General features: G+C 42.7%; 1 long non-coding RNA gene across 2 annotated transcripts; it reads right to left on the bottom strand.

The window, feature by feature from the left end:
• Positions 1 to 2,050: 2,050 nt before the first annotated feature.
• Positions 2,051 to 3,728, bottom strand: LOC127785021 (uncharacterized). Of its 2 annotated transcripts, XR_008019649.1 has the most exons (4): positions 3,541 to 3,721; positions 2,970 to 3,092; positions 2,688 to 2,845; positions 2,054 to 2,577 (listed from the first exon to the last, which is right to left on the bottom strand). It is a non-coding gene; the product is annotated as an uncharacterized LOC127785021 (long non-coding RNA). The 2 variants fall into 2 exon arrangements; XR_008019648.1 differs by having other exon boundaries at positions 2,051 to 2,577; positions 2,688 to 3,092; positions 3,541 to 3,728.
• Between the last annotated feature and the right edge of the window lie 7,432 nt (positions 3,729 to 11,160).

The raw sequence follows: 11,160 nt of genomic DNA, 5'->3' as shown, positions 1-11,160 counted from the left end.
CTAACGAACACTGCATTACTAGCTCATCAATTTAACTAGGTCACATTGTGCATTTTGTTATGTGTATTATTCATGTGTCCAATGCATACTGCATGACACTGCATTGAGCATTTTCTTATGCCATTTATTCATGTTTTCTATTTGAAGGCACTCAAGGATACTGTAGTAGGAGTTTGGATGCGTGGGGAAAACGTTGGTAAAGAAAAAAAAAATACAAGTATGGCGTAGGGGAGCCCGCCGCCGCCCACGAGTGCTCGCCGCGCCACCCAGTAGTGCCCACCGCCTCCCCTCCGCTGGGCAGCCGCCGTGAGAGAGAGATGGAGGAAGAGAGACGCGCGAGAGCGGAGAGCGAGAGAGAGAAGTTGATGGATATGGACTGGTCACTGCATCCGGTGTAGTGCTAAGTAGATAAGGACTGGCCGGCCATGGGTGCGGTGCTGGGCTCGGCTCACAGGTATAGGTGCCGGTTTTTTAAAAAAACCATACCTATAATATATTATAGGTGACGGTTATTTAATTAACCAGTACCTATAATATGCCGGTTCTTTTATAAAACCGATACCTATAGTATAAGTGGAACCGGTACCTATAGTGTTTAAAGGTGCCGGTTCTATACTTTTCCGTTGGAAGGTGGTGGGAAAAGCTAATGAACCGGCACCTATGAACCGTTTCCTTTGAGGGATTTTGTATTAGTGACACCAACCAGACCCTATCTTGCTTAAAACTATTTTCCACTTCAAATTTTAGATAGAAATTTGCATTGGGAATGAGAGGATTTAGGAAGAGGGTTAGAACTTGAAGCATCCATTCTTCAACTCCGAGTCAATTTGCTTGGCTTGTTCAAGTGAATAGACACTATAAGCCACGACTAGGGTGGCCATCAAGCCGAAATTAGACTGAGCGAAAAGTGCATTAGATGCTTGTTGAAACTAGAAAACCAAAACTGACATATTGTGTCTTTCGTTAAATTTACCTGTATTTTTTGGTTGATAATCCAGTTTTGAGAATTCGCAGTTTGCATATTCGTAATTCAAATGTGTGTATATATTCCAGTTGGATGCAAACTAAATAACTATGAATAAGGGAAGAAGAATTGGAAGAACATTGGTGAAAAGTAACATCATGGAAGAAGTGATTAGCAGATTTCGTGGTGTGTGTCCACTTGCAAGGAACAATATATATATATCATTAACACAGAAGCCCCTGCATTGCCATCCGAATTCATTGTTTTCTATCCACGTTAGATATTGTTCATCACGCCAGTTGCTAGTATTGAAGCAATGAGTGTATACATGACAAAAGCAATTTGAGGGAACATGTACATCAATAGTTTCCTTGTTAAAGATCAGTTATGTCATTGACCAAGTGAAATTACTGGCATATAGTATTTGATTTGCAAAATCAGATGTCCTTATGCCCTTGTTACTCAATTTGCGCATGCATGTTAGCATTTTTATATGGAGGTAAAGAAGTTGTTTCAAAAGATCCATGAGCGCAGAAAAGAATGATATATATATCAATATGATATAATCAATATGTCAGTTTTGCTGTATCAACTTTTGCCCGAGAGGCGTCCACAAACCACTGTCCCGTGCTGTTCATCATCTTCACATTCTCCAGATAACCATATTTATCCTGGCCTGGTTTGTTCCCATACATATCAACGCTCCATGGTCATGCTTAGTGGCTGTGAGCACCACTCTAGTACTTCAGCCTGTTCATACGCGGGTTGGGCTGGTTTAGTTGGTTCCCCAGCCGAACCAGCAACGAGATGGTTTTAGCCGGTTTGGGCTGGTTCTAGCAGATTTTAGGGAGGCTGAGTTGGTGGGCTCAGGGAAGCTGAGTTTGTGGGCTGGTTTGGGTGGTATTTTAGGGAGGCTGAGTTGGTGGGCTCAGGGAAGCTGAGTTTGTGGGCTGGTTTGGGTGGTTCACCGGTTTAGACGGTTTGAGCCTGTTTAAAGACAGAATCAAAGGGAGGCTGAGTTGGTGGGCTCAGGGAGGCTGAGTTGGTGGGTTGGTTTGGGTGGTTCACCGGTTTAGACGGTTTGAGCCCGTTTAAAGGCAGAATCAAAGACAGAGAAACACCCGTTTTTTATATACGACGCGGCCATGGCCATGGTTTTAGGCAGTTGCACAGAATCTGATCAGCTAGCATTAGCATCAAAGACAGAGAGACAGATGAAAAAAAATACCGGTCCTATATAAAAATAAAATTACTAATTAAAACTTTGAGTTGGCAAGTCACTGTGCCGCCTGCCATCAGCAATCACTGAAAGTACAAAATAAAAACTAAATTAGAATGACCATGAGCTAGTGTTGAAGCAGAAACCCCAAGTCTGATTACAGTCCATCAAAACCTAACATTCTTATAAATGAACTTTGTGCACTGACTAGGGAAACATAAAATGGTCAAGCTATAAATTGATATGAGCTATTACAGTCTTTTTTTTCCCTCAAAAGTAGCAATCTTTTAGAGGACTAGAAGCAACTGCAACTGATAATTCCATTGTTCTTCCTACAGTTCCAGTGACAGAAAAGTAAGCTAACTTGTGTCTCCACCCACTAGTGCCGCAAGCTCTGAAAAAAAAAAAAACACAAACACAAACACACCATGGTCAATTCATGATAAATTGGAGGGAACGGCATCAAAGCAACTCATGCAGAAAGTAACGAGAAATCATTAATACCTCAACTACATCAGGCGTTTGGCCCCTATTAGCCGTTGTGCTAATTCTTGTTGTACTGTTTACCTCAACATGATTTGTTATCCTTGTTTGAGATTCAGATCTTGCCATTGTCACTGCCAAGAAGCGGTCTGTCTCTACATTAAAATAGCATTGTGGTGCTACTTGATTTTCCATCGGCGATAGCACCATTCTTAAATTATGAGGATAAATAATATGCCCTGAAAATTGAGAAGGAAGAAGCAATGGCCTCTAAAATCATAGTGCAATGACCAATATATATACCTCCTTTGCATGGAAGTTCTGGCCTAATGCTCTCTGGTTGGTACCAATCAATTCCGAAACAACAGAAGGTCCAACCTCTGACACTGGTGTTCCCAAAATATTAGGATTTCTTTCACCATCCATCTAAAATAGGAAACATACAGTATAAGTACAAGAAAAGAAATTACGGCGTATAATTTTTGTTAGGGATTTCTCAAATTTGTAGAAGACACATAATGTTCTACATGTATATTATATGGTACTATATCAATTTTTGTCCGAGATTCTCTGGTTTCGATCCTCTTGAAAGAAATTACAGCATACAGATTTGTCCAAGATTTCTCATACTTTGCTGCAAAGAAGACTAACACATGACAGATATTCATATCCAATTTAAGCTTTGTAGAAACACACTTGTGTTTGGTGCTCCTAACCTGAACTAATCAGATTAGTAGATCCAACTGGCTGTCTCTCAATATTGCCATTTCACATACATGCACACAATCACACATGGCCTACAGGCCTAGCTAGGATCAAGAATGGAGACACACATACACAGATGAGCTGAGCTGGGGATCAGTTCATGGTTTACCTGAAAAATGTGAGAGGATCCGTCGCAAAGCTGCACCAGGTTCGCCGGCCAGAGATCAGTCGCAAGACTGCCTACTGGCCTGAGCGCCCGCACCACCACCTCTTCCGATTTCTTCCGGGCCACCGCAGCGCCGCCAGGACGCCGCCGCCGCCGCGCTGCCAGCACGGCGCGCCGCTGGGCCACCGCCGGGCCGCCGCCGCCCCGCCGCTGGACCACCGCCGCCGCCGCCGCGCGTTTGCGAGGGTTTCGATGGGCGATGGGAGTAGCGATTGGGTATGGACGGGTTAGATATTTCGCTGGTTCTTTCTCGCCCTAAACCCAACCCGTGTAATTTTTTTAACGGTTTTGACCCGGAAACCGTCGAACCCGGTGAAACCGCTAACAACGGGTTGGTGCGGTTTGGGTTTGCGGTTTGGGCTGGGTTAGCTTGACCCGTGTACAGGCTGACTAGTACTCCCTCCGTTTCACAACGTAAGACTTTCTAGCATTGTCCACATATATATATATAGATATTAATGAATCTAAACACATACATATGTCTAGATTTATTAACATCTAAATGAATGTGGGCAATGCTAGAAAGTCTTACAATGTGAAACGGAGGGAGTAGTTTTTTCTGACAAAATGGAGCAGCATTAAGTCCACTGGAACTCAACAAAATATTTACATGTTGTCACCTGTAAGCTTGATGGGGCATCTAATACATCTGCAAAATTAATACGTCATGCTTCTGTGATGTATGCGGCATAGCCCAGACACTGGCTGAACATGGCTGTCGAGCTTTGGCTCCGCCGTTGTATCCACCACAAAATTAAGCATATCTCCGCTGCTGTGCTCTACCAAACAAAATTGACAAAATTATTAGTAACAAAAATTATCTAAGATTTAGTACTACAAAAATGTAGGGTTTCAAATTCAAATAGAGCATTGATAATATATACTTTGTGCATGCTTGCGCACAAGTTGTAATATATCATGGTGGACGCACGGCATAGATAATTCAGCTACTGGTTCAAACAGTTCTCCGGTATATTATAGTGCGGGTGCGTGTAATTAAATGTATAGGAAAAAAAGCACGAGTGATGATGTTTTTAGGTCCTGTTGTTCCTATCATGTAAAATCTACAACATTAATATTAATCGGTACCAAAAAAACATTGTGGTCACCATAAACATTATGGCGAATTTGCTAAAACGAGTCCTTTTTTGGTTTCTATTGTTTTCAAGGATAGGAAGATGTTGTTTGCTATGTATTAATAGACACAGAGTAAAAAAGTACAAAATGGGGGGGGGGGGGGGGCGGCAGAATAAAAATATGATACTCTCCCCCAGTCCCAACATTGGAAGATCTCTGGGTTCTCACGCTAGCTGTATATAAATACACCTAGGACAATACTCATATTCCTCGCTTACTAACAATGTCAAATTCTCAAAACCTCAAGTCTATTACAGACACGAAGGGTACACTTTTAGTAGATATCGGTAGAAAAGGAAATACATTGTGAATAGTAGGACACGGGATGAAGTCTGTCAGCAATGATGAAGGCGCCCTAGTTCCTTGGTCACTAGCACCAACAACAATGCAAAATCCAATTAGGGCATTCCCATCCCTCCACCTCAGATGGTTGTCTATAGAATCTATTAGGCTGCCACATAAGCAAAATTCTGATGTGGCAAGGTAATTAAAGAAGTGAGAGAAGAAAAAAAAGAGAAACAGTGTCTCATGCACAAAACCAGATCGGCGCAGGCACCAAGACTCAGGAAACGAGAGAAATCAGCGTTGGGGCAACTCATTGTTTCTTCTGTCCGGATTTTTCTCAAGCTCCTGATCTTCTATGCCTGTTCGGTACTACTACTATGTAGATTGATGTAGATCTTTGGGTATAATGTATTGATGAGTGCCACAATTGATCCTTCTCTATTCATGTGACACGCAAAGAGTCATTAAATTTTATTCTCTATGAAAACTGCTATAGACACTATGCATTGGAGAGGTAGTATCTACATATATATTTATTATTGTTTCTCTTGTCTAGATACTATCTATAGACATCATGGGTTGGGATTGCCTTTACGGTCAGCACGCAACATAGAACATGCCGCCATCCATCACATATGTACTGCATTTTGGGGCTGCTCTTGATTATCTATGATATGCTTAATGATGAGCTGCCTTGGAGATGTTACGACCTCCTGTACTCATACCAATGGCCCCCAGGAGATCAATGTCCATGAAATAACCCAAGGTCGTAGACGGCGACCACAACTCGAAAGCTTAGGCTATGTGATCAGTATATCTGATCCGACAGAATAATGGAAGGGAAATGCCATTTGGATTGAATTTAATCAACTGCCTACCATATATATATAAGATGTAAGTATAGCTTCCCCACCAAGTTTCCATCGATCTGTTTGGCTGTTTTCCGTTCCCCTCGTTCCTCTTCTCAGTCAATTTCCTTTAATATGTAGTTCTGAGAGAGTACGTGTGCATAAAAACAAAGCACGCGAATTCTCTATTTATGCCGCATAATTCCATCAGATTGTTTCATACGGGCTAAATTATTTTTTTAGCATTTTTACGTTATTTGATTGCACAACCATTTATTGTACAAGACCGTGCAACAGGAATTGCTGCGGGAGGAAGATTGGAAGCGAGCTTGGCCGCCTACCTTTGGAAAGCGAGGACTCCGGAGAAGGGAATTGGGATTTCGGTTTTCCTACTTAGGGCTACTGTTGGATTTTTTTATACATAAAACTCAAAAGAAAACTTTTGGGAACTAAGACGGGATTCCATTGTGCACTCTCTTAGATGCGAGAAGTTATAAGTGTATAAAAATAAGCACTTGGATTGTCTATGCCACGTGATTCCGTCAGGTTTTTTCATACATGCATATTGGGTTGCACTTAGTTTTTTTTTTCCATTTTTCAGATATTAGATTGCACTTATTGTCGCCTGGAAAGAAGTTGGCCAATGATCTACTACGCCGCAGAGTTAGCTGAACACGATGAAAGATGATTGAACTTACTACTGATCAACAGGGTGCCTTGAACCCTTTTGCCCAAGAACAGTTACAGTGGTTACATGAAAAGAAATAAATCTGCAACCTTAGTTTCATGTTACAACTCACTGGGGGAGAAACCATCTTTCGTCGATCGGCCGAATTCCACAATAGTCCCGGTTGCAATAAAAACCGGCGCTAAAGATGATCTTTAGTCCCGGTTTAAAAGGGTAACGGGCATACTTGATCTTTAGTCCCGGTTGGTAACACCAACCGGGACTAAAGTTCGTAACTCTAGTCCCGGTTGGTGTTAGATCCCCGGAATCTTTAGTCCCGGTTCATAACACCAACCAGGACTAAAGTCTCACCCCTATATATATATATGTCTTCTTCCTCCTCTAGCTGCCCGAGCAAGCTTCAAAATTTCTTCAAAAAAGAGGGGAGGTCATGCCAAAATTTCTAGTGAATTTATTTTGGTGATTATATACAAATCGGAGGTGCCTAAAAGGTTAGCAACTTCATCCTCCAATGTTTTTTTTGTCATATTACATTTGGAGCTATGTTTTGCACACTTTTTTGTCTCCAAAATTTAGTTGTAAGTTGATGAGAGAGAAAATTTGTGTGGGGAAGAAAGAATATATAGAAATTTAGTTTATTTGCTAAAGAAGGTTTTATAAAATAGTTGAGAAGGAAAATATAGTGAAAGTTAATCTTAAATAATAGAAAACAAACTAAAATGAAAATTAAAAGAAGTACAACTCATTAATATTAGTTTAAAACTTTAGAACTAGTAAATAAGAATTATTTGGTGTAATATTTTATAATTTTTGTATGAATAATGATATGTCATTATTGTATGACCATTGAAAGAGTTTGTAATTATTTTATAATTATTGTATGACTGTCATTATTGTACGAATAATTATGCGTGTACGATTTTTTTTCATGTCATGTAGATGGATCGGCAATGGATGTACGCTGACCGGCGGTCCAAAGAGTTTATTGACGGCGTGCATTATTTTTTGAGAGTGGCCGAAGCTAACAGGCAAAAGGGTTTTATTTGTTGTCCATGCAATAAGTGTAAGAATCAGAAGGAGTATTCTGCATCCAGGACTATTCATTTCCACTTGTTTGAGTCGGGGTTCATGCCAAGCTATAATTGTTGGACATCCCACGGAGAGCAAGATGTTGAAATGGAAGAAGATGAAGTGGAAGACGACAATATTCCGGACTTTGCTCAGTACGTTGGATTTGAAGGAAATCAAACGGGCGAGGAGGACAGGGATGCTGATGGTAACGACGTTGCGGATGATTTTGGTCAGATGTTGCAGGATGCCAAGGAGGACTGTGAAAGTGAAAAGGGGGCCCATAAATTGGACAAGATGTTAGAGGACCACAGAACGTCGTTGTACCCAGGTTGCGAGCAGGGGCACAAAAAGTTGGATACCACTCTGGAGTTCTTGCAATGGAAGGTAAAAAATGGTGTTAGTAACAAGGCATTTGGCAATTTATTAAAACTCGTCAAGAACATTCTTCCGGAGGGAAACAAATTGCCCGAGACAACGTACGAGGCTAAGAAGATAGTCTGCCCTCTAGGACTGGAAGTTCAGAAGATTCATGCATGTCCGAATGATTGTATCCTATATCACGGCGAGGAGTACGAGAACCTAGAAGCATGCCCTGTTTGCAAAGCACTACGATACAAGATTAGACGAGGCGATCCAAGAGAAGTTGATGGGCAGCTAACAAAGAAGAGAATTCCTGCTAAGGTGATGTGGTATTTCCCTATAATACCACGGCTAAGGCGTTTGTTCAGGAACAAGGGGAATGCTAGAATGATGCGATGGCACGCTGAAGAGCGTCAATAGGACGGGATGCTGAGACACCCTGCCGATGGTTCGCAGTGGCGAAACATCGACAGAAAATTTAAAGACTTTGGAAAGGACGCACGAAACATATGGTTTGGTTTGAGTACGGATGGCATGAATCCTTTTGGAGAGATGAGCAACGGCCATAGCACTTGGCCCGTTACGATGTGTATCTACAACCTCCCCCCTGGCTATGCATGAAGAGGAAGTACATAATGATGCTGATTATTATTCAAGGCCCTAAGCAACCTGGTAATGACATCGATGTGTACATAAGACCACTGGTCGAAGATCTTAAACTGTTGTGGAAGAAGGAAGGTGTCCTCGTGTGGGACGAGGACAAACAGGAGGAGTTTAACCTACGAGCGCTGCTGTTAGTAACCATCAACGATTGGCCTGCACTTAGCAACCTATCCGGACAGTCCAACAAGGGGTACAAGGCTTGCACTCACTGTATGGATGAAACAGAAAGTACATATCTTAAGCACTGTAGAAAGGTTATGTACATGGGTCATCGTCGATTCCTTGCAGCAAACCACCCGGTACGGAAGAAAGGCAAACACTTTGAACATAAGGCGGACCAATGTACGAAGCCTAAACATCACAGCGGGAAAACAATGTTTGGTATGGTTAAAGATCTTAAAATAGTATTCGGAAAGGGGCCTGGAAGCCAGCCTATAGAGAGCAAAGATGGTCACGTGGCGATGTGGAAAAAGAACTCTATATTTTGGGAGTTACCCTATTGGGAATTCTTGGACGTCCGCCACGCAATCGACGTGATGCACCTCACTAAGAACCTTTGCATAAACCTTCTTGGCTTCCTAGGTGTATATGGAAAGTCAAAAGATACACCGGAGGCACGTAATGATCTGAAGCATATGGAACAACGCGGTGACCTTCACCCGGAACCAAAGGAGAAAGGAAGCCATTACTTGAGTCCAGCCAGCTACACTCTTAGCAAGGCAGAGAAGGAAAGTATGTTTGAATGCTTGGAGAGCATAAAGGTACCGTCTGGATACTCCACGAATATCAAGCGAATAATAAGCACGAAGGAGAAGAAGTTAACAAACCTAAAGTCTCATGACTGTCACGTGTTGATGACACAACTACTACCAGTTGTAATAAGGGGTATCCTTCCAGACAATGTCCGGGCAACAATAACAAAGCTATCTGCATTCATGAACGCAATTTCGCAGAAGGTCATCGATCCAGATAGATTAGAAGCCCTTCAGAATGATGTAGTGCAATGTCTTGTAAGTTTTGAGTTGATATTTCCACCTTCATTTTTCAATATAATAACGCATCTGCTTTGTCACCTTGTCAAAGAGATCAGTATTCTCGTGCCTGTGTACCTACACAACATGTTTCCTTTCGAGAGGTACATGGGTGTTCTGAAGAAGTATATTCGTAACCGTGCTCGTCCAGAGGCAAGCATCGCCAAGGGGTATGGAACAAAGGAGGTCATCGAATTTTGCGTAGAATTTATTGAAGACCTTCGCCTAATCGGGGTACCTGAATCACGCCATGAAGGGAGACTACGGGGAAAGGGAACTCTCGGAAGGAAAGCAATAATGACGGTAGACAACAATTTATTCCGTAAAGCCCATTTCACGGTTCTGCAACAATCTTCATTGGTAGCTCCTTACATCGACGAGTACTTGGCTCTAATTCGCGCCAGAAACATCGGTAAGTCCGATGCATGGATTACACGGCATCACATTGATACTTTCCCCGCGTGGCTCCGACAACATCTCATGGGTAACGAGACGATCAACCAACAACTGGCCTTCCTGGCGAGGGGACCATCTTGGTCGATCGCGACATTCCAGGGATATGAGATCAAAGGTATTGTGCCAATCTGACCACCTGATGAACGTCGGTCTGACCGATGTAGATCGATCGGTCGAACTGCCGAGATGCCTGCCGCGCCCGTCGCCACCGCCGGTCTGACCGCCGCTTGCCACCGGTCCGACCGCCGGTGAGTCGTCGGTTAGACCGCCGAAACCCAGTGAAACACAAATCGAAGAACTCTTGAATTAGATGACAATTTTATTACTTCTCTCTGTGTTTACAAAGTGCACCAACAGCACTCCTTACAAAAATCTCGACTAAACTCGAAACCCTAACTCAAAACTCAACTCAATTGCTCTCAAAAGCGATCCCGGGAAGCCTCACGCTCCCCCTCTATTTATACCCGAGGTAGGCAGCCTAAAGCCTCGAACCAAACTCATACTAAGAGTCCTAAACACCTTAGGAAACCCTCTAGTACAAGAAAGAAACTTTACATAACCAATCGTACCAAATTTGGACTCCTTCCAAATTCGACTCCGCATCCCACACGCACACAATACCTCTATCGTATGCCATATGGAATCTCCATCAACCACGTGCATCAACTCTAGCCTAAGTATCCCGCATGATCTCTGACCACCACGGACGTCGTCTTATCCCCAAGCCGACTCCAGGTCCATCACCGCAAATACACTCCCGAGACATCGAGTCACCTACACATGGAACAAAGAAAGAAACCATATTCCGAGACCAAGCTATCTCCAACTTGACTCATTAGCAACAAACAATAGTATTACATACGTATAGTATTCATCTAGAAGTCAAAATTAGGAAATAATCACGGATATCCAAACAAACAACTCGAAACCGAAACCGACACAGTGTCGGCCGGTCAGACCGCGGGCTGCGCCGGTCTGACTGGCTACCAGAGCCCGGTCTGACTGGTCACATAAAATGATAGAA

The sequence above is a fragment of the Oryza glaberrima genome, chromosome 9 (genome assembly GCF_000147395.1).
Source record: "Oryza glaberrima chromosome 9, OglaRS2, whole genome shotgun sequence".
Taxonomy (NCBI): Eukaryota; Viridiplantae; Streptophyta; class Magnoliopsida; order Poales; family Poaceae; genus Oryza; species Oryza glaberrima.
This window is presented reverse-complemented; position numbering and strand designations above follow the sequence as displayed.